General features: G+C 42.6%; 1 protein-coding gene across 3 annotated transcripts in view; it reads left to right on the plus strand.

Annotated features, from left to right (window-relative positions):
- Nucleotides 1-22276, plus strand: part of NRP1 (neuropilin 1) — a 249366-nt gene that overhangs the window by 146135 nt on the left and 80955 nt on the right. The window lies entirely within an intron of this gene.

Below are 22276 nucleotides of genomic sequence, written 5' to 3' on the forward strand. Positions count from 1 at the left end.
TCTAAAAGCAGTACTGCACTCTTACTGCCAACTGACCCATATAAGGTGCGCTCTTGGCATCTGAAAGGATCTTAGAACATAAAAAAAGAATATGGTCACAAATGTTCACAAACGACCAACATGTTTGGCTCTCTTCAGCTCCCTAACTTTCACAGGGCCCAGTGAGACCCTTTGTCACGGATGAATTATCAGTAAAGGAAGTGGTAAGGCACACCATATTCCCGTTCTTTTGTGTGCACACCTGCCTCCCAGCTTGGTTGACTCAGGTCGCGAATTCCAAGATACCTTGCGACCATGCAAGCATGCTGAAGCGCCCGGTTGCGAGGCATCGCTTTCTGGCACAGCAGGCGCCCTTGTTCTATTGCAATAAGTGGAATTTGAGAGCAGAAGAACTTAAGCAGGTCAAAGCACAAACCTTCTCAAGCATTAAAAAATGCACAAAGTAATGCTGTGGGGTTGGTAATACCGATTAGGCCTCTTAAGGGGAACACCTCGACAGTGCACACAATGCCCACTTCATTTGTATGGCCCACTCAGGCGGATTTATTCTAGATTTCTTCCAATTAGCGGGATACTTTCTTTTGCTAAAAAAAAAAAAGGTCCATTATCAGTCCGTATATGTGCCCAATTTTGTGAGCATCCCATCTCAACAGTGCATTCTACCTCCTGAACGAATTATTGTCCAACACACCGATATGCCAACGGGATTACAGTTAAAAAGCAGAACACACGAATGCCTTTTAATGAATCAAATGTTCACCAGGCACTGTTTTAATAAAAACTGGCTTATTTACGAGAGGTATTTATTTACGGGGAATCTGTTTCACTTTTGCCCAGAATTATCTTTCACGCTCTGTTGCTATAGCAACACTATGAGCAAAGCCAGATCATGTGGTCTCGCCGCGGATTAACTATGCTGCTTTGAAAGCAGGCGTAGCTCCAGAGAGAAAGCAAGCTCTCTCAATTTTCATGAGTCAAATTAGGAATTTGCTGACCAACGTGTAACAACAATACGTTAATTAACTAGCAACAAGCCTCTGCTTTCTGGGAGGTGTAATGTCTTCAAGAGACTAGGAATCAAGTTTGTTCAATAATGGAAGGAGAGGAAACAAAATGAACATAGAGCAGATCAGAGAGTTTTAGCACACAACAACATAGATTTATTACAGGGAGAGCCAAAAATATTTTTATTTTAAAGAAACCATGGCTCGACCTGGACGCCCTCAGCTCTTTTTTCATTTTTATTATCCACCAAGCGCTTTCTGAAAGTGTTTTGGTCATAGGTGTCTTACACAAAAGAGACCCCTCAGCATGAATTTTGTTTCTGGGGCACTAAAAACAACACATTGTGTCAGGCCACCCCACAGCTATGCAAAGGTCCTGGGATGAGCAGGTGCCTCCTGAATCGTGGTAAATCCAGTGTACCACAGAGTTTGCAGGGACCTAATTTACATCTTTTCGCTGTATGAATGGTGCATTGTGGAACATGCCCCAGGTATCAGTTGCTACCTGCATCCCTAGTAACAGAGTAGGTGGGTTCATTTACAATTAATGTGCCACACAAAGGTAGACAGGAAAAGGAGTGATCGTGCAAATCATCTGAGCTGAAACACATTCAGATGTCTTTTTGAACCCCAGTAGGAACCCCAGTAGGACACAGGAACATGCAATCAAAAGTAGATCTGAGGTTGCAAATAGAGACTTTGTTAATATTAATATATAATTTCAAGCTGGCGGCTCCCTTTGAACTCTCCATTGTGCATGTGAATGAGACCAGACCGCAAGTAATGTCGGACATTTTCCCTGTCTCCAAAGAGAAAAGAGGAATCCACTCCTTCTGTAGCAATTTAACTACCTTAGCTGACGCGGCCACTTCTTGGGACGTATCTGTGGTTCACTGAACGCAATTTAAGACAGTTGTACTGAACTTTTATGGAACTGAAGATTTTATTGCGACTACTGAGCTGGTGAAGAGTCATAGTGAACAATGACAACCTTTATAAATTCAAGAAGACAAACTTTGAGTTTTCTAGCTGGAAGGAACAGTGTTCTTTGTGTGTTTATAGGAGTCTTTACCATCACCTGGTTTTCGGATCTGCAATGAGTTTAGCAGTGTTCTGCAACACACCAAAGCCAGGGGCTTTAGATGTGAAAAATGTGGAATGTTTCAGTTACAAAAGCCATATGTTTAATATTTATCGACTGTGTAGTCCCATCGCACAGCTGTCTTCCCCCGACCCTTCATCTCTCTAGCGAACCCGCTGCTGTCTACCTAAAACCATGACTGCACACCGGAATAGTTTCCAGCTCCTGCAGTCAACAAGCATTTACGGTCTTTAAAATTTGAAGCTAGACTGTGTCCCAAAACGAGAATGGCCCATGCCAAGCTTACACCCTTCTTCATGTTTGATGTATTGAGCCGAACAAATTCAGTTACAAAGTTTATGAACGTTTCTTGAAAACAAAGCTTGCTTCAAAGCAGTAAAATCATGCAAACATTACAATAAAAGGACTGCACATAGCAGTAAAGTATTTGCTTTAGTTTTCTTTATGATTCATTAAAAAAATGCTAAAACCTATAGAAGCACTAATTAAGAAGCAGCGAAACCTCCCTATCTCTCATCACATGCTTTTTCTGAAGTTGGCATTAGTGAGGTTTGGAAGCAAGCTGTTGTAGGCATCGTTTTTTCACTGTCAGGGTTGGAGTCTTCGTCCAGTACCACCATTGACTATGTGCCATCATGCCCCACCCTTTAAAGGGGTATGCCAGCAAAAAAAATCTTTGTCAGTGCTACCTATATTATTTTTGGGTTACACTTACTATTCAAAAAGTCTTGTCCTTTAGCTGCATGCCTACATTTTCTCCAAGGTGGGATTTCCTGATTTGGTAATCTAGGCAAGAAGTCTTAGAAACTGATGATAACAGCATCCCTGTCTATATCCACAATACATGGACGATGTTACAACCTCTGATGGGAAGAACCAACTTCTTTCAGAGTGCTTCAGCCCAGATTACTAATGTGCAACATAAAATTGCAGTGAGCATGTCTCCTCCTAGAGCTTATGCATATCTACATAGTTCCACCCTCTACCAAAATGAAGTCTCAGATGGAGACTGGACTAGACAACTGCAGTGAACTCATGATTGGCTATAGTTCTCCTTCATGGATTTATTGCTAGTGAACTACACTGTCAACTACACTGTCCTACCAGCTGCTTTACATGCCGCGTATTGTGAAAATTATGGATTTGATCAAATGTTAAACAAAGGCAGAGAATTGTTTATTACACCACCCGTGGCTCAGTAGTCCTTACCACCTGCTACAGTAAGAAAAATCAAACATTAGTCAAAATCAGCTTCACAGTTCACATTTCACTGTCAATATTCTAAAATGGATTTTATGCAGATAAATAAAAGTGAGGTTTATGGGTAGGGATAGTGACTTTGGAAGCGTCCTAGCATTCACCTTGCTCAACACTTTTCACCTTTGTGTCACCCTAACTTTTATTCTTTATTTGTCTAGTGGCACACAATACAAATATCTATTAAAAGGGTACTGTAAGACATGGTGCTTCGCATGATAAGTCACATTTCATATTTCAATGGGGAAAGTCGTGAAGTCATTAGATCGTAAAAAATGGGGAAAAGGTTCCGTCTGTCATTTGCCCATTGCTTCTAATCTTTTTTCCATGACAGCGTATAATTGTTTTATATGTATTGGTTCTTCTGATGCCTGGAGTGCACTGGAAAACCTTGAACCAATCTACCACAAGGAGAAACAGTAATGACTCGGGTCATCAGATAAAATAAATACATGCTTTTTTTGCCTGTGCCTGAAGAAGCTGCAGTTCATCTCTGTTGAACAGAGCCGATGGAGCACGCCAACCTCTTCTGCAGCAGAGGATGAAGAAGCAAGTCTTCAGCTCCAAACGATTTGCCGTTCCACATCATTTAGCCGTGGTGATCTGGTTTGTGCTCTGCACTCTTGAACCATCCAATGTTTGGTTGGCAGTTTGGAATACTGGGGATTCCTGATCACACATTTTTTACCTACTTTTCAACACATGCGAGAAGCACCTTTTGAGCGTAGGACCTGTAATTGTTTTTACATACACATATGCTAGGGTTCATAAGTAGATATTACACCCTTTCCCACTAGAATAGAAGAATTGGGGCCCATGAATTAGTGGCATGATGTGTAGTGTGCAATAGGTTTTTTTTTGTATAAGATATAGTTAAGTGGAGGGCGCTTTTTGTTGTTGTTGCTTACATTTCCCTCAGGTGCTCCTTCTTGATGAAGAGCTTCAGTCAGCTGGCCTCCCAGAGACAGCTCTGCAAATGCACTTTAAGCAACTGTTCCAGAGAAGCCCCGGAATAGTTCATAAAGAATGGGGGTGGGCGGAATTTGCGTAATCGCGTTATGCAAATCTCTGCGAAATGGTAAAAAATCTCCGCAAACATGCAGAAATTCTGCTAACACGCGGAATTGCTTGTTCGTGATGCTTTTTTACTGTTCGCAATCGCTGTTTGCATGCTCAGGGGGAAATATCTTGTGAACATGCATTTGAGAACGCGAACAAGCAAAAAATGTTGCGAAGTCGTGGAACGCAGAATTTTGTGCAATTTAGCATCTCCACGGAACGCAAAATTCTGCAAATTCCGCGAGCAGAACGAACTTTACCGCCCAGGACCTAATAAAGACACCAGCTCCTCGTGAGATACTTAAATATACTTCACACTAGTGGCTAACTATGGAAGTGACTTTTTGACGGAACCTCATTTACTGGGATCTTGACTGAGTCCTCAACCTCTCATGACATAGTTCTCAAAAAACGGAAACAAGTTAATGGCAGACAATGCATAATAACCAGGTACCATCTCAAACAGTATGAAGATATGATGTCAAATTTGCTTAAAGAAATTTTCCACTGAAGTGTCCAGTCGCTGTAGCAATGAGAGCAATTTGGACAATTTTCTGTCTTCCTAAAATTCTCCCATCAATTACAATGTGTCTTTCATGTCTTTGTCATACGTTGAGGTTAAGCCAGAATAGTGATAATCAGCACAGTGAAAGCCCACATGTGTTTCCCAGACATTTCACATGATCCTATCAAATCCCAGGGGATTCCTGGAAGACTGCACTACCACAAGAGGCTTTGGAATACATCAGGCATTTTCATTCTTTTTTTGCAAGTTGCAATTCCAACTCGAAATTCTGGATTTTCCTTCTAAAATTATAGACTTTCGGGTAGAACTTTTAAACCACAGAAAATACAACTGAAAGGACCCAATATCCAGTAAAGCATGTGTGTCTTTTGTTCAGGCCCCGTAATTCTGCAGTATTTGTGGAATACGGGGACATTCTTACAAAGTGGGATTGGCTCATTTCTGCCAATTAGACATGAAGCTTGAATTTTGCATCCATGCCAGGCAATAGCCGCGTTATAGAAGATAAATATCCCTGTACAAATATCCACACTTCTGTATGCGTACATGTGAGTATCTTTGTGAGAGCTGAATAACCACTGAAGCTGATGCCAGCCAACCAACAGAGAATGACATACATTAACTATATGCATCCTTTGTGATTGGTGCTTGTAGCTGAAATCCCCTTCATTTTATTGTCATGTGTAATCACGGGAAAGAATGGAAACGTTTCACCTGGGCATGTAATCATGGTTTATTTTGTATATGATGCATATTCATGGAAGCCAAAGGATTCATCTCATAGACCAACCCTCACCCTTAATTAAAATTATGAACATAAACCTATTCACTATTAATTTTAAGAAACCTCTTGAATAGGTCTTCTGTTGAGTTATATGAGTCAAAATGAACTTTCAAATTCTCAATGTACTTGCTTTCTTTAAATGTATATTCTAAATTGTAAACATCACAAAAAGTGGAAGATCCGTTGCATACATGCCGTACTTCTCTTTATTGCAGCATTGAAAAAAAAATGCATGAATAAGGGACATGGAAGTCCTGCACTCACATATGCACTTTAATTAGGAGATTGAACATTTTACACCCGTATTTAACCTCCATATACTGGGTGCTTTGAGATGCATGAGATAAATTGGCCTATTTACTAGGTGCCCTTTGTGGCCTGCTAAAAGATGGATTTCATTGTATAGCAATGTTCCGCCCTCTCCTTCATTTGCATTCCAGTGATGGACCATTCTTCAAACGTAACAATGAGTGCTGGTTCGTTGAAAAAGAGGGCGGTCCTTATGCAGTGACTGCAGTAAATGTGAGCCAAACTTCAGCAGAATATGCATCGTTTTCTTCAAGCTATCCAAAAACAGATGTTTATCCCTGGTACATATGTGCCTTAAGACTGCATACGTTTTCTAATTAGAACAAGATTCCAGTAGTATTAAAAGAATCGAGACGTATTCTTAAAGCCTAATACCTTAAAACTCTTGTTAATTAAACAAAATGTCACCACGACCAAAGCATCTGGTGGTGGGAATTGGGGTGCTTGTAAAATCCAAATGCGCACTCAGCTAATCCCTTGATACTCTCAACAGCTGGCAACGCGGCTAATAACTAAATGAAAAGAAATGGCATGAAGTTCACCGGCTTTATTGGCAAGATGGAAGGAACTGGCGCTTTAAATCAAAACTTGATTCTCTCCACACCATTCTCCTCAAGGGAGGACTGATTTAATTAGCCACTTTAACATAGTACAACATGGTGCCCGTCAGATGCAAACTACAAAATGTTGTTCATGGCGCGGCTCCAAATTAAGTTAATTACCTCCTTAGATATTAGTTTTTAAACAACACCATATTAAGTACCGTAAAAAATAACATTGGTCGTAACCATCAATCAAAGTCTATTTGCCATTCACCTCCCTAATTGTTATCCTTTTCCTCATTTCTATACATTGGATTAATTATAATTAGCATAGAGGTTAATATGCCTCTAAGGGTTGTGTGGTTCCTTTGAGTTGAACTTCAATTTGCTCTAAACACTTCAACAGCAGACCTCTACAGACTCCAAAATCTGTTATACCTAAACAATTTCGTATTGTTTTAAAATATCAGTGCTACCAAATGCATATTTTGTAGAACGTGTATGTTCCTTTCATCATATATCTTTTAAGATGCTTTTGGGGGGACATGACGGATCAAAATTGCCTAGTTCTGCCTATATCAATATGTTAGCCCATTGACATTGGGGGGTCATGGAGTGCAGATCTGGAGCTCCCCCTAAGTAGAATGAATGATAAATGGTCTTATTAGTACCTGAATTCTAAAACACCCATCATTGAGAAAGATGCACCCCCTTAACGTGACGGTATCTTCCCGATGCGAGGTTCTCAGCTACTTCTCAATGTCGTTCTGATGAAACCATCAGCTCTGTGCTTTCAAAATGGGCTAAAGCGCACCCATTCTCAATGGACAGAAAAGGAATTGAAACAAAACATGGCTAACATAATTGCTTTATTTATTACAACAAAGATGTGGCCTAACAGCTAGAACGGTCAACCTCAAGCTGGGGAACCGGGTTCGAGTCTTGGCAGGGACACTCAACATCCTGTTATTCTGGTCAAATCACTTAATCTCCCCGTGCCTCACAAAAATGTATGTGTCCGCCTGTAACGCAAATGGTGCTCATGTAAAGCGCTCTGATACCTCCGGGTCGAGTTCGCGCTACATAAAACTCCGCCTCAAAGTGCTAAAAGACTTGTACCAGTGGTGTCTGCGCAAGAGGAAACTTTGGGCATATAGATAAAATCTTCCTAAGAAAAACCTGCAGCTTTAAAGGTGAACTGTACCTGAAGAAACGATGATGCTACCTTTGCTCTTAACAGAACAATGCTTTTTTCTCACAAAAAGCAAGGTTGTTTAAAGGTGTAGTCTTTGTGCATTTCAGTAAGTAGAGGGTCCTATAGAGGGTGCCAACCTTGATTATTATAGAAAGGAATAAACCATTGACAGCGAGAATATGCTTCATATGGCCACCTTCTCTTCCTCCCGTGTTAAACACAGGCCAACATGGGTGGTCCTTTTGCATAGTTAGCATTAATTTTAGGGTATGTAGGAGTAGTAATGTCTAACAGTATCAAGTGAATATTTTTAAAGCTATGTGTCTTGTAGCATGATAAACCTGTTGCCTTCTAAGAGCCTGTGAGCCAGTAATGCAGGGTGTTTTGTATGGGTTCAAATACAGGGTTCTAGGGAGAAACAAATGTTGAAATCATGCTATTAGGTTTCTCACTGTTGTTGCTCTGTGGATCTGGTGTACCATGGGAGCAATCAGCAGCTATTGCAAGGAGTGCAAGAGAGAGTTGGTCCGATATACCACATTAATGTAGAACTGTACCACCTCGTGGATCTGGACCCTTTTTGGGAGAAAGAGGGGGATGCTTGGCCCTGAGAGTTCCAGTTTACTTTCTCTAAGACTACACTCCACAGACCTGTCCTGATTCCACGGTAGAGACTTGGCACATTCAGCTGGTGATCATGATTGTGCCACGGGCTGCTACTGAAACTCTTCCCTCCCTTTTTTATGGTGGACCACAAGGCTCTTGTGTGGACACAGGAGGCAACCAACTTCTGAAGAGTCTCAGGACCATTCCTGTGGAAGGCTGTGTGCATGGTGTGCCACACCTTAAGTTCAATTATTATTTTTGTGTGCTGGGGACTCAAGGAAGGCTTTCTGCATATATGTATCATGTTTGTGCGTTTCGGGGTTAATGCTAAACTGCCATACCACATAGTTTGGAGCTATGTACCAGTCATGGTAGAATCAAGACCCATGCTACATAGACACGCTGGTCTGGTTGGAGTAGAGCTGCTTCACTGGTGAATTCTTCCTCTCACTGCACCATTGTTTTGTGGGTTTAGGGAGGGTTGGGAGTGAATAGAATGTGCAAGTCCCTCTCTCGAAGTGACATGATGAAGTAGAAAGAAAATATAACAATTATGTTACATTAGTTACAATGATTTGGGCTTATAAATGTGTGCGGTTTTGTTAATTTGTATTTCTTTTTAAGCAGGTATTCTTCTGTTCTTGTAATAGTGTATTTATTGAATGCGGGCCTTTTGAAGCAATAGTTTATTATTATGTGAGTCCGAGTGGTTTGAAGGAATGGGTGCACCTTAAAATCTTGGCAATTGTAAGGGGCGTTTGGACTCCTGTGCAGTGTCTCTTGGATAAACATTGTTTAGCAATGCGGTTATGTTGAGAAATGTTAGCATTGAGGATTCTGATCGTTTTTCAGGTCTGCATGAATTACAACAGTTGGCATCAGACCAGTCCATAAAAAAGGGCCCAAACAAGTGGCTTCCTGTTCCTCCGAACGAGAAATCAATCATTCACTCATACCAGGGGCGTAGCTACCATTGGTGAAGAGATACAGTAGCACCGGAGGGGGGAGGGGTTTGGGGGGGATGAGGAGACAGATCAGTTAGGGGCCCATTGAAACCAGATAGTTGCTATGTTTAGTACCCCAACAGCTTTCAAAGTGGCAATGGCCGTGCCTGCATCAGGGCCCATGGCATCCTTGCTACGCTACTGACTCAAATTAACCTCATCCAATTCATGAACGTGTACAAAACTGGTGATCTACCTAAAGAACACCTAAACTGCCATCAAAGCTTCCTAGTACTAGGAAGGACTAAACATGGACCTGCTCACAAGGTTCATGAGGAAATGTGTTGCTTGTGTAAGTTCAAAATGAATGTTCGAGGCATATGGGCTGCAGATGGTACATTTATGAATAGATCGCCATCTGGTGTTGGGCTCGGATGATTGCACTTTGTTTTTCTTCTGGAGAAGTCTTTGTCGTCATAGATGACTCCTCCTCTCGGTGTTAGTGCGCATGGGCATCGGCTCCATCCTTAGATTGTTTTTTTCCGCCATCGGGTTCGGATGAGGATCGAAGCGCTCCGGACCGACTTCAACAAAGAAGGTTATAACCGGCGCGTATTCCTTTCCAAATCGACGGTATCGTTATCGAACGCGACTTTACTCCATACCGACGCGGTTCGAAGGACGACGACTACGAGAAACTCGACGTAGTCCAGCCCGGGGTCCATGGAAAGGACTCCATTCAAAAAATGTCCAACGTGTGGTGCTAAGTTCCCACACAAGGACCTACACGAGGTGTGCAACCTCTGCTTGTCCCCTGAACACGAATCCAGGGACTGTGAGGCCTGTGCAGCGTTCTCTTCAAAGTCGACGATTAGAAACCGTCGAGCCCGAAGACACGAGGTATCGAGAATGCAGTCACAAGCAATCCCGGAGCTGTTCGAGGACCAGCACCCAGAAGAGGAGGAAGAAGAGGCCGACGAGGCGGGGTCTGAAGCGGACGAGTCTGACGTCGAGGAAATCGACGTCCAACAAACCGTGAGTAACGACGTCCCTTTACCAAAAAACAGACCCCCCACGGTATCGACCCCGCCTTCGAGCCCGGTCAGACAACCGAAAAAAGTTTCCAACGCCCCGCCTTCGAGCCCGGCAACGAAACAGAAACAGAAACACTCGGTCTCCCATCATAGTGGTTCCGGTTCCGATAAACGGACCACATCGACACCGAAGCTCCAAGTCAAGGAAAGCTCGAAGTCGAAGCAGTCCATGTCGACACCGAAGCACGCTTCGGCGTCGAAAACACCCTCGACACCGGGGACATCTTCGATACCGAAGAAATCGGATCCGAATAAAATCTCGGCACCGAAAATACAAATGGACATTCAAAAGAAAAAACACCTTTCGGACCCGAAAACTGCGGTACCGACACAGGAACACGGGACTGATCCTAAACAAAAGACTCTGTTTATTGACCCAAAGACTGGCAAGGTAGTCACAGAACTACCTAAAAAGAGGAAGAATGAACATTCGGACGACAAGACTCATCCGAAGAAGAGAACAATGGGGACGAATACAACTCCTCCCTCTTCTCCCAAACCTAGACACACACCATCTTCTCCTCTTCCTCACAATAGGCCAAATATTCCTCCCACACGACCATCTACACCAAAAACAGATGTAGAGAGTGACACAGGGGAGGGGGAACATCCTGGGGATGATGAAGACACAATCCCAGAGGAGGCAGACCCATGGGAAGAGTATAATGTAGGGTCAGATAATGATACCGACCCTGAATTGTATCCCTCAAAACCTTCACCTCCTGATGACAATACTGGGTTTGCACAACTCATTAATAGAGCAGCAACATATCATAAGGTAGAACTACATGCAGAACCTCAAATACAGGACTTCTTATTAGAAACACTACCTACTGCACAAAGAACATCAGGAACACTACCAATGCTTAAGGGCCTTCTCAGTCATACAGCAGAGATATTCAAAGACCCAGTGAGGGCTAGGGTATTGAACCCAAGAATCGATAAAAAATACAGGGCAGCTCCAAAAGACCCAATATACATTAAAGGGCAAATTCCTCTAGACTCACTAGTGGTCACAAACGCTCGTAAGAGAGCAAACTCTTTATCTACAGGAGAAGCTCCACCTCCTGACAAAGAGTCTAAACTAATAGATGCCTCTGGCAAGAGAGTAGCATCTCAAGCGGCAAACAGTTGGCGCATAGCTAATACACAAGCACTACTTGCAAGGTATGACAGAGCGCATTATGATGAGTTAGAAAAACTCATCACACATCTCCCTAAAGAACATCAGAAGAGGGCAGATCAACTCATACAAGAAGGGAAGTTAATTACTAACACTTCAATAAAGTGCGCCCTAGACGAGGCAGAAACTGCAGCAAGGTCTACAAACACAAGCATCATGTTAAGGAGACATGCATGGCTCAGAGTATCAGGGTTCAAACAAGAGGTACAAACATCGTTACTGAACCAACCTTTTGATGGGAAAACACTTTTCGGCACAGGGACAGATGAGGCCCTAGAAAAGATGAAGAAGGATACCGAAACGGCTAAATCAATGGGAGCATTGCAACAGCCGACACAAAGAGGTTCCTTTCGTAGATCCACCTATAGAGGAGGATCCAAAAATACAGGTACAAGCCAGCAGCAAACCTCTTTTACACCTACATCACCCAGAGGTCATTCTAGAGGTGGATACAGGGGTAACAACAACAAGGGTAGAGGTCGCGGAAACAACAACAACCGCAACTCTCCAACCCCAAAACAGTGACTTCATACAGCTCCCCCCAGACCATATAACACCGGTCGGGGGACGCCTATCACAGTTCCTACCTGTCTGGGAGAACATCACATCAGACAGGTGGGTAAGACAAATTATCCAACATGGTTATTGCCTAGAACTCACAGCTACCCCACCAAACATCCCCCCCAAACAGCGTCCAATGAAACAAGATCACCTGGCACTGTTAAAACAAGAAGTACTATCACTGCTAGAAAAGCATGCCATAGAGAAGGTTCCACAGCACCAACAAGGAACAGGAGTATACTCCCTATACTTCCTAATTCCCAAAAAGGACGGGTCTCTAAGGCCAATACTGGACCTAAGACCTCTCAACGCATACATAAATTCGGAACATTTCCACATGGTCACGCTCCAACAAGTACTTCCTTTACTGAAGAAAGGGGACTTTCTTTCTACACTGGATCTAAAAGACGCTTACTTTCATATCCCTATTCACAAAGCTCACAGGAAATACCTCAGGTTTGTGGTAGAAGGACAACATTATCAGTTCAAAGTCCTTCCGTTTGGTGTCACAACGGCACCAAGGGTGTTCACAAAATGCCTGGCAGTGGTAGCAGCTCACCTAAGAAGACAACAAATTCATGTCTTCCCATACTTGGACGACTGGCTAATAAAGGCCAGGTCACAAGAGGAATGTCTTCAAAACACACAAAAGACAATTCAGCTACTACACCAGCTAGGGTTCACGGTGAACTACACAAAGTCACACCTACAACCAAACAAGGTTCAACAATATCTGGGGGCTACTATAGACACAGAAAAAGCCAAAGTGTACCCCAACCCAGTCAGGATCCAAACAATGCTTACAATCATTCAAAGATTTCAGCCACAACACTCACTAACAGCAAGAGTGTTCATGCAGCTATTAGGCATGATGTCATCCTGCATACTGCTAATACCATATGCCAAACTACAAATGCGTCCGCTACAAGAATGCTTAGCGACACAGTGGAATCAGGCTCAAGGGCAGATTACAGATCTGGTGTTGGTAGACGACCGCACACACCGCTCTCTGAAGTGGTGGAACATAACAAACATTACCAAGGGGCGGTCGTTCCTAGAACCAATTCCACAGGTGACAATAACAGCAGACGCATCGCTCACCGGATGGGGAGCACATATGGACAAATACACAGTACAAGGAAGGTGGAGTGTGCAGGAAAGAACACTGCACATCAATCATCTAGAACTACTAGCAGTGTTTCTAGCATTGAAAGCCTTCCAGATACATGTTACCAACAAAGCAGTCCTGATCAGAACAGACAACATGACAGCAATGTATTATATTCAAAAACAGGGGGGGACGCACTCTCTCCAACTATCCAGACTAGCACAGGAAATTTGGAGATGGGCCATTCCTCAAAACATCTATCTGTTAGCCGAACACCTACCAGGAGTTCAAAACCAGATAGCAGACATCTTAAGCAGACAGTCGGAACAAATACACGAATGGGAACTGCACCACCTAATACTGCAGCCATTCTTCCAAAGATGGGGACAACCAGAGATAGACCTCTTTGCCACTCATCAGAACGCAAAATGCCAAAGCTTCGCGTCCAGGTATCCACATCACCTGTCGCAGGGCAATGCGTTATGGATAAATTGGTCCAACAAATTTGCATACGCTTTTCCCCCTCTCCCACTAATTCCATTAGTGGTCAGGAAGCTGCAACAACATTCAATGACCATGATACTAGTAGCACCCACGTGGGCAAGACAGCCGTGGTTCACCACGCTCCTGCAACTCTCACAAGTGCCACATCAAAAGTTACGAATTCTACCCATGCATCTTACACAGAACCATGGAGAAATAATGCACCCAGATCCAACTCAATTGAACTTAGCGATCTGGCTCCTGAAATCCTAGAATTTGGGTACTTAGATCTACCCCCAAATTGCATGGAGATAATTAAACAAGCGAGACGTCCAACCACCAGAGCATGTTATGCAGCTAAGTGGAAGAGGTTTGCTATACACTGTACTAATAACAATATCAACCCTTTGGACGTATCAACAAAGGAGATTATTTGCTACTTATTACACTTACAGCAATGTAATCTAGCGTACACATCTATCAGAGTACATCTAGCAGCTATAGCAGCGTACCTACAAAACAGGCAACACATATCACTGTTCAGAGTACCAGCGATAAAAGCATTCATGGAAGGCCTTAAAAGAGTCATTCCACCAAGATTACCACCTTCCCCAGTCTGGAACCTCAACGTAGTACTCACCAGACTAATGGGGCCACCCTTCGAACCTATGCATAGGTGCGAAATACAATTCCTTACATGGAAGGTGGCTTTCCTTATAGCCATTACCTCACTCAGGAGAGTAAGTGAATTACAGGCATTGACAATACAAGAACCATTCCTACAGTTACACCAGAATAAAGTGGTTCTTAGAACAAACCCAAAGTTCTTGCCTAAAGTAATTTCAGCATTCCACATCAATCAGCCAGTGGAATTACCAGTCTTCTTTCCAAAGCCACAGACGGTGGCAGAAAGGGCTCTACATACACTAGATGTCAAAAGAGCTATTTTGTACTACATAGAAAGAACACAAAACTTCAGGAAAACTAAACAACTATTTGTAGCTTTTTCCCCAACACATAAGGGCAATCCTATCTCTAAAGCAGGCATCGCTAGATGGATTGTAAGATGTATACAAATATGTTACATTAAAGCAAAGAGAACATTAACTGTTCCTCCTAGAGCTCATTCTACACGAAAACTAGGAGCATCTATGGCATTCTTAGGGAACATTCCCCTAGATGACATATGTAGAGCAGCAACTTGGTCTACACCACATACATTCACAAAACACTACTGTGTTGATGTACAGGCTGCACAACAAGCCAGAGTGGGCCAAGCTGTATTAAAAACTTTATTTCAAACAGTTGCGACAGACACTGGTGACCACCGCTAGGGAGGTAACTGCTTTACAATCTATTCATAAATGTACCATCTGCAGCCCATATGCCTCGAACGGAATATGCTACTTACCAGTATGCATCTGTTCTTGGCATAGAGGGCTGCAGAGTGGTACATGCCCTCCCAGCCTCCCCGGAAACCTGTGTCTGTCCCAACATTATCTTATTTAGATACACTTACATGGGCATATCTTTATGTACTATACTACACTACTCCATCTAACTCTACTATGGCAAAACAATCTAAGGATGGAGCCGATGCCCATGCGCACTAACACCGAGAGGAGGAGTCATCTATGACGACAAAGACTTCTCCAGAAGAAAAACAAAGTGCAATCATCCGAGCCCAACACCAGATGGCGATCTATTCATAAATGTACCACTCTGCAGCCCTCTATGCCAAGAACAGATGCATACTGGTAAGTAGCATATTCCTTCTTGCACATGCATAAATTATGACTTACACTGATAAATGAGCGCTTCATTGCAACGTGTGCATTGTATGTGCTGCATATATTGCATGCATAAGTGTATTGTTATTTGCATACATTTGAGAATCATCCCAGAACTCCGGTCCTTAAAACTAAATATTGTATGCTAGGAATAATTTACACGTGTATAGAGTTAGGAGAACTCACCAAATTCCCAATACTTTTCAGTTTATTTTTTCTTTCCCCAACAGTACTCTTTTGCTATGTATTTTGTTACTACAGCCAGGATATGTACATTTCGCTGCACCTTCTACAGAGACAAAATGAGACACATTAGGATTCATTAAATTAGATGCTGATATCAGTGTAGAAGATTGATCCTAAGCTTTGTAAATACCCTAAATGTAATTGTTTTGTGAAAGCACGGAGCGTGGCAAGTGCATGGTCCTCTACACCATACACATCCTCATCTTACTAGGGCTTCATATAAGGCATGGCATTCACGCCACCCTTATAGCACACCTATTATCATTTGAATGGCTTATCAATCTGTGCATTTGTTGCGCTCCCTGGTTTTGCCTACCCATACAGCACAGAGCTGAGGATGAAAAGCAACACACAACTCTTTGCAAAAGACCCAACAGAAATAAATGCATTGGGCGTAAAGAAAATTAATCAAACAGGTGGTTGGATCATGAAGGTTCCATGTGGGCAGTGGGTGCAGATGTAGGAAAGTGACAATGTAAACATAATTTAATTATAACGATAATGGGTGTACCTATTAAGTGAAAACAGCTAAACTCCAGTATTAGCCCTGGAAGGAGAAAAGAAAGAAGCCGCTCGGGTCAGCTTGTTCTCTGACCCGGCACCTTCCTTGTTTCACTGACTTCACACGCATTTACAACTCGTGCTTTGGTGGGATAGTATAAATAATCTAATTGAATCAAGAAAAAGGGGCAGTTAATAACATATGACCATTCTTTAACCTATGGTTCCATGGGAAATGCAGTTTAGAGTTTCCTCCATCAAACAACAAACACGTTAATGGCCGCCATTACTGAGCCGCAGCAGGCCGTGCACATCTGTTTTCACTGAACATCTATTCCTTTCTGTGGTATTCCAGGGTTAGAGAACTTCTGCTGTTGCACAACTGAGAATCTCAAGGGGCGAAAATATAATTAATTCCACAACATTCCCAGAGTTTATGATTCTTGAAATTTGAAAACTATTTCTCCAAGGTGAGGCTGACTCCTTCTCTGGCAGCATTAATTGTCTTTGGCACAGAGAGTGTGCAGGGGCACCAGAGGATTGTTACACTGATGTCATGGAAAGGTGTTTAAATCTTGACGTGAATGCGCTGCATGGTCATCTGGGTGTAAAACAGGTGCCCTGGAATACCTGACAGGCAGCTACATATAGGAACGTCTGAACCAGGTGTCATCTAACACGCAATAGTTTTGGAAGTAATGTGATAAAATAAACCAGAAAGAGTAGAACTGAAAACCCACAACGCGGCAAGCACAATAATGTGGCAGGCTATCATATACAGGATTATTGTGGCAGAAACGTTCCTGCAGGACTTAGTCCATGCTCTGCGTGCCAAAGCATGCATGCGCACTTACATAGCAACTGTTTCTGTTTGTCCATGTCGACTGCTGGCAACTTTCAGTGCATTTTAAAGTGGTGGGAAGTTAGAGATAGGACTAGAGCCTGTTCTTTGAAATACTAGAGGGAAAAGTCCAAACTGTTATGAAAATAAGGGGTGGCAAACCATACCTGACACGCTCATGGTTAATAGTAGCATTGTGTAAAGACTATAAACCTAATTTATATTTTGGTGGACGTGTTACTCGGTCACAAATGTGAAATATGTCCCATCCACCTTATTACCACTGTCATATGATATAGTCCACGTGTAATAAGGTGGACAGGATATTTGCTATGTTTGTGACAGTATCCCATCATCCTAATTCGGGTCCTACGACTTTTCTTCGGGCTTTCACCCAGCCACTGTAAAGCTGTGTGTTTTTCTAGTTGAGAATATTCACAGAAAGAGCATCTGCCTTGTTTCCCTAGTTGAATTCCTTTAGTACAACTGTGGGGTGAGGAGAGTGTGCTATCATCATCATCTTTGGAATAAGGAATTCAATGGCAGTATAAGCCCTAGACATCTAAGTGCTAAAAAGCAAATCAGGTGAAAGGACTCGATTAGAGCGGCCTTAATCTGTTTTCTAGAAGGAAGATAACGTTCTATACTTGGGTTGTGTTTGTGTAACAATTTCGGAAGGCGACGATTTACCTATTATGCAGACCTTCTTAAATCTAGGGTCAAAATTATATGCAGATTGCCAAGGACTGAACAGAGAGTGTGGTAACTGACCTTCAGACCACTTGTTCCTTAACCTCTTCATTTAACACTCAGCTCAACCTAGTTTTTTCTGGATGATGAACAGTTGTGGGAATGGTGTTTCTGATGGGGTATCTTAACTGCCCAAAAAGGTACAGCACACATTGCTTGCTAAAATAGAATCTGATATCATCAAAATAATTGCGCTGGTTTACAACTCGCCCCCACCAGCAGAGGTCAGGAAGGCAAATTAAGTTAAGTGATTTGATTTCATAATTACAATGAACAACAGTCAGCAGAGGTCAGGACTAAAGCTACATACCTGAAGTTGAACGGCTCCTAACAAGGAGCAAATTTCACTTCAGCCTCTGTGGTTCAAATCCAACATGCAGATTGGGAGGTCATTGTGTTTTTGAGGAACAGTTGCATTTTCCTACCTTCTTGCTGGGTTTGCTCATTGACCTTGTTCAATTGGAATATCTGAGCCATGTTGTGGGTAGAACATTTCACTTTCCCCACCCACTACACACTATAAACTGAACAGCCACTAATTGAAGTTGGCCATATGTTTACATTGCAGATTCGCCCAGCTCAACGAAAAAAGTCCTTTGGCACACCCATCCTTACTAATACCACACTGCAAAAATCTTTAGCTGGATCAAACTCATTTTACTTTCGCATTAACCAATACAAGGTATTACTGAACCGGGTATTCAGAAATTCTCTGCTAACTGCACACACACAAACAAGCATGCACAACAGATAAATGAAAATCTCAGAACTGTACAAAAAGGGAATCCAGATTAAGAAAGCACTTCCAGACTCTACTAACGGTAGAAAGTGCTATGTAAATGCTAATAATAACAAAACATAACAAAGTGGAGGAGAAAGAATTTCAGTCAAAAATCACCCAAGCCCTGAAGGAAAGCAGAGCCTAAGTTTGATGTGCAACCTCAAACGTGTTTTTTATCACACGACATGCTGTTTATGAAGCTCCAGCTCTCAGACTGCTTTCTTTCAGCAAATTTGTTTGTTCTTCCACCATGCCGCTGTTTGTCTTGGCTCCCCCACTCAAGCTTATCTGTATATTTTACATAGGGGACCTTGAAAGCTGAAGTCAATGGCTCTCCACAAAGTGTATCCTATGTTGTGCTCCATAGAACTAAATCTGAACAAACTCCACTTTCAAGTTTCCGCCGCCCTTCAAGTGTGGCCTGCGAGCGGCGGATCACAGGCGCCATTGCTGGCCTTGCACATCATTAGACAGTGCATAATGCCAGTCACATGAAAGCAAAGGGACTGCCATTTCTACCCCTGCTACACCCAAATAGGCAATTTATACATTCGCTTTGTGTCATTTACAGTTCGTCTCACTCCAAAAAATTATAACTAGCATCCCTCGCTGTTCAGCCGTGTGAGAAAAGGCATTATGGCTGTCCTCCAGCCTTAAGATATGTTTGCTCAGGGTTAAGGCATAAGGCGTGTTTCTCCCCATCCGGAGATTCCTGGCAGTGTATATAACCAGACACTGTTCAGAACCTCGCCTATTCAGCCTGGAAGGAATAACTTGTATCTTAATTTATTGTGACTTGTGAATAAATAATAACTTTAGCTCTGAGACAGTAGTGCAGACCGTAAAAGGCTTAGCATTCATTCTCCAAGGTGTCCTGTTCTCTTCGGGCTTTTCGCTTTCCAATTTTCATGAAAAGGAAAAAGGGGAATACCGCTGTGCGACTTCCACACTGGCTGCTTCAGAGAAATTCAATTAATACAAATCCAATCTAAAGTAGGCTAAGTCGCGTGGTGTGCCTTTATTAAAGCATTCAAGGGAGATTTTCAAGGAATTGTATTTCTGTAATTTCTCCATCTAGGTTGTCTTGAGGCCACACGCCTACTGGCTTCAAAATAACAGGAGTTGATTTTTGTCCCAGTTCTGTGCATTATGGTGTCGCCTGATACTTTCTGGCAACCAGAGGGTAATTCCACACTCTGTGGACGATGTTGGCAGACAGACCCCCCCCCCCAAGTCCCCATCCCAACAAAAGGAGCCTGCATTTATTCAGTCAAGGTCTTTGGACTGCAAAGAATATTTGATTTTTTGTGTATTTTAGAAGCCTGAATGATGGAAGGTGCTCCAGTGGGGGATCACATCTCACAACCTGCAGACACAAACTGTGTCTGTGTTTTTTATACCTCTAGGTTAATTATGCTGTCTAATTCTGAGAGTATTTCATACCTTTTAATTTGGACTGTATTCCCCTGCTTTCATTGTTTAGGTCTTTATAAGTGGTCATGTATTTTTCCCTCATTCACCACGTTTCCCATGTCCCCACTTCTGCTAACGTTTGAATGTGGATCGTCACTGCCAGTCTCTCCATGAGGGGTGGGTCTTGCTTTGTATCACTTCTCCTAGCAAGCACACAGAGAGTACAGATGTGTGATGCGTCATTGGGTTTATCTTTGTAATGTGGCGTGCACACAACTGCTATCAAATTCCTTGATCGTACTCTCAATCAGTGCTTAATTTGAGCCAGTGGTTTCCGGTGCTCGGTACCAGCACTTAATTGCCAACACTGGGTCTTATGACAGTCTGCCACATGGTGGCGCTGTTTGTGTTTTTTAGAAATGAGCACAACAACAGTCGCTTATTAATAATATGCATTGAAATGTCTAATACTGGCCACCCAAGCCATTCTTATAGCTTTGGAGGCCTGGAATAGTCTGAAGTGCCACAGTTGAAGGAGTTGGTGTTCGTAGCTGTGTTTGTACTGTCACCAGCAGCGATGGCCAGGAGAATGGGTGGTTCGAGCTGCAGAGGCCTCCTGACAACACATCAACGAATACAATGGGCAACAACAATAACTAAGTATTGACAAGTGCCATTTATGTGCTCACTGACGTTTCATCATAGCCACATTTATAAAGTTCCTGAATAAACAATACGCCATTTCATTTTTGCAAACACCATCCCAATAGTTTAACTTCTCACAGACGCATGTAAAACAATAGCGGCTTACCGGTCACCTACAGCAAACTACCCTCTGGCCTCATCCCATACACCTTTATGTGCCTTCTGGACAATGTTGTGTAGATGTTACACATACTTTCCCAGGGTCCCAAACATATGTTATCCCTGTCATAACTAGCCTTCTGTTTCACTGAAGTAAGACCACCATCACTCACTGGGCTAACATCATCTTCTTAACTTAAGAGCTCTTTCTTTCTTTCTCACTGTCTCTGGAGCCAAAGTATGGAACAGTGATATTCTGTGACTTTCATATAGATGGTTTCCTTTATTTCCTGACTGCTATCAGAATCTGCTCTTTGTCCTGTACCTCAGCGATTCAGAATATCATCATTGGATCCCAGTCCCCAGTCTTTAATTTGCTGCTGCCTAGCAAACCTCCTGCTCCCCTCCTCACCGTTCTCTCCAGGAAACCAATTTTTCCGTTTCAGTACTGGACCATCACAACTGTGACTGTTCTGTGATTATCTCCAGTCTGGAGATGGATTTTGCAATTTGCCCTAGGCTGCAAGAACAGGGTCACTAATAGGAGACCACACATTTGTTGGCGACAGGTACCTTGTTATTGCATTGCTCTTCCCACTTAAGACAAAAAGCCTGCCGCTAGCTTCTTCACCTCTTGATGTCACTATTGTCTGTCCACAGTGTTGCAACCAGTAATTTATACCCTCTGATAAATAGTTGCATGGATGAATGGCCTAGCCCCCTCCTTTATCTATTTTTAGTGTTCATTTGATCAAGATGTTGAACAGTTTTGAAAGATATCTGTCTTTCACTGATAACACCACAAAACCAAATTGATAGACGATTCTGGCAAATCAAGTACAAATTAGGTAGAAGCTCATTAGACATGTACGCCTGCACCCCGCAATGATGCTCAGTGCAGACGCAGCCCATAACCCAATTCACTCCCACATGGGCGTGACCAGACAATTAATAGACACCAGTGGGAAAAATCTTATGTTTCACACCACACTATACTCACTGTCGTGCTAGGGCTGGCTGGGAGACCGCTCCCTGCCTGGAAGATCAGCAATAGGCAACACTACATCTGCAGACCCACGCTGTGGTGCAAGCTGCACTTAGAGGTCTAGTAATTGCTGAATATAAGCTTTATAAAAACTGCATTTCATGAAACACTGGATTAGATTGTGACATGCCGTTGAACTGTGACTTGAAACTGCTGAAAGTACAAAATGTGTGCTACTTTGTGAAAACTTACATGGCTAAAAGTTCTTCTTGTATGTTGTTTCTGGTATGAATGTCCTCATAAAATGCCGAACAAATGTTGCAAATTTGAAAAACAGCAATCTTTCTTTTTAGCTGTGCTCAAAAGTTTGTTTCCAGGTTTGTTTTTCTCGCCATAACCTTAAAATTG

This window comes from Lissotriton helveticus, chromosome 10 (genome assembly GCF_964261635.1).
Source record: "Lissotriton helveticus chromosome 10, aLisHel1.1, whole genome shotgun sequence".
NCBI lineage: Eukaryota > Metazoa > Chordata > Amphibia > Caudata > Salamandridae > Lissotriton > Lissotriton helveticus.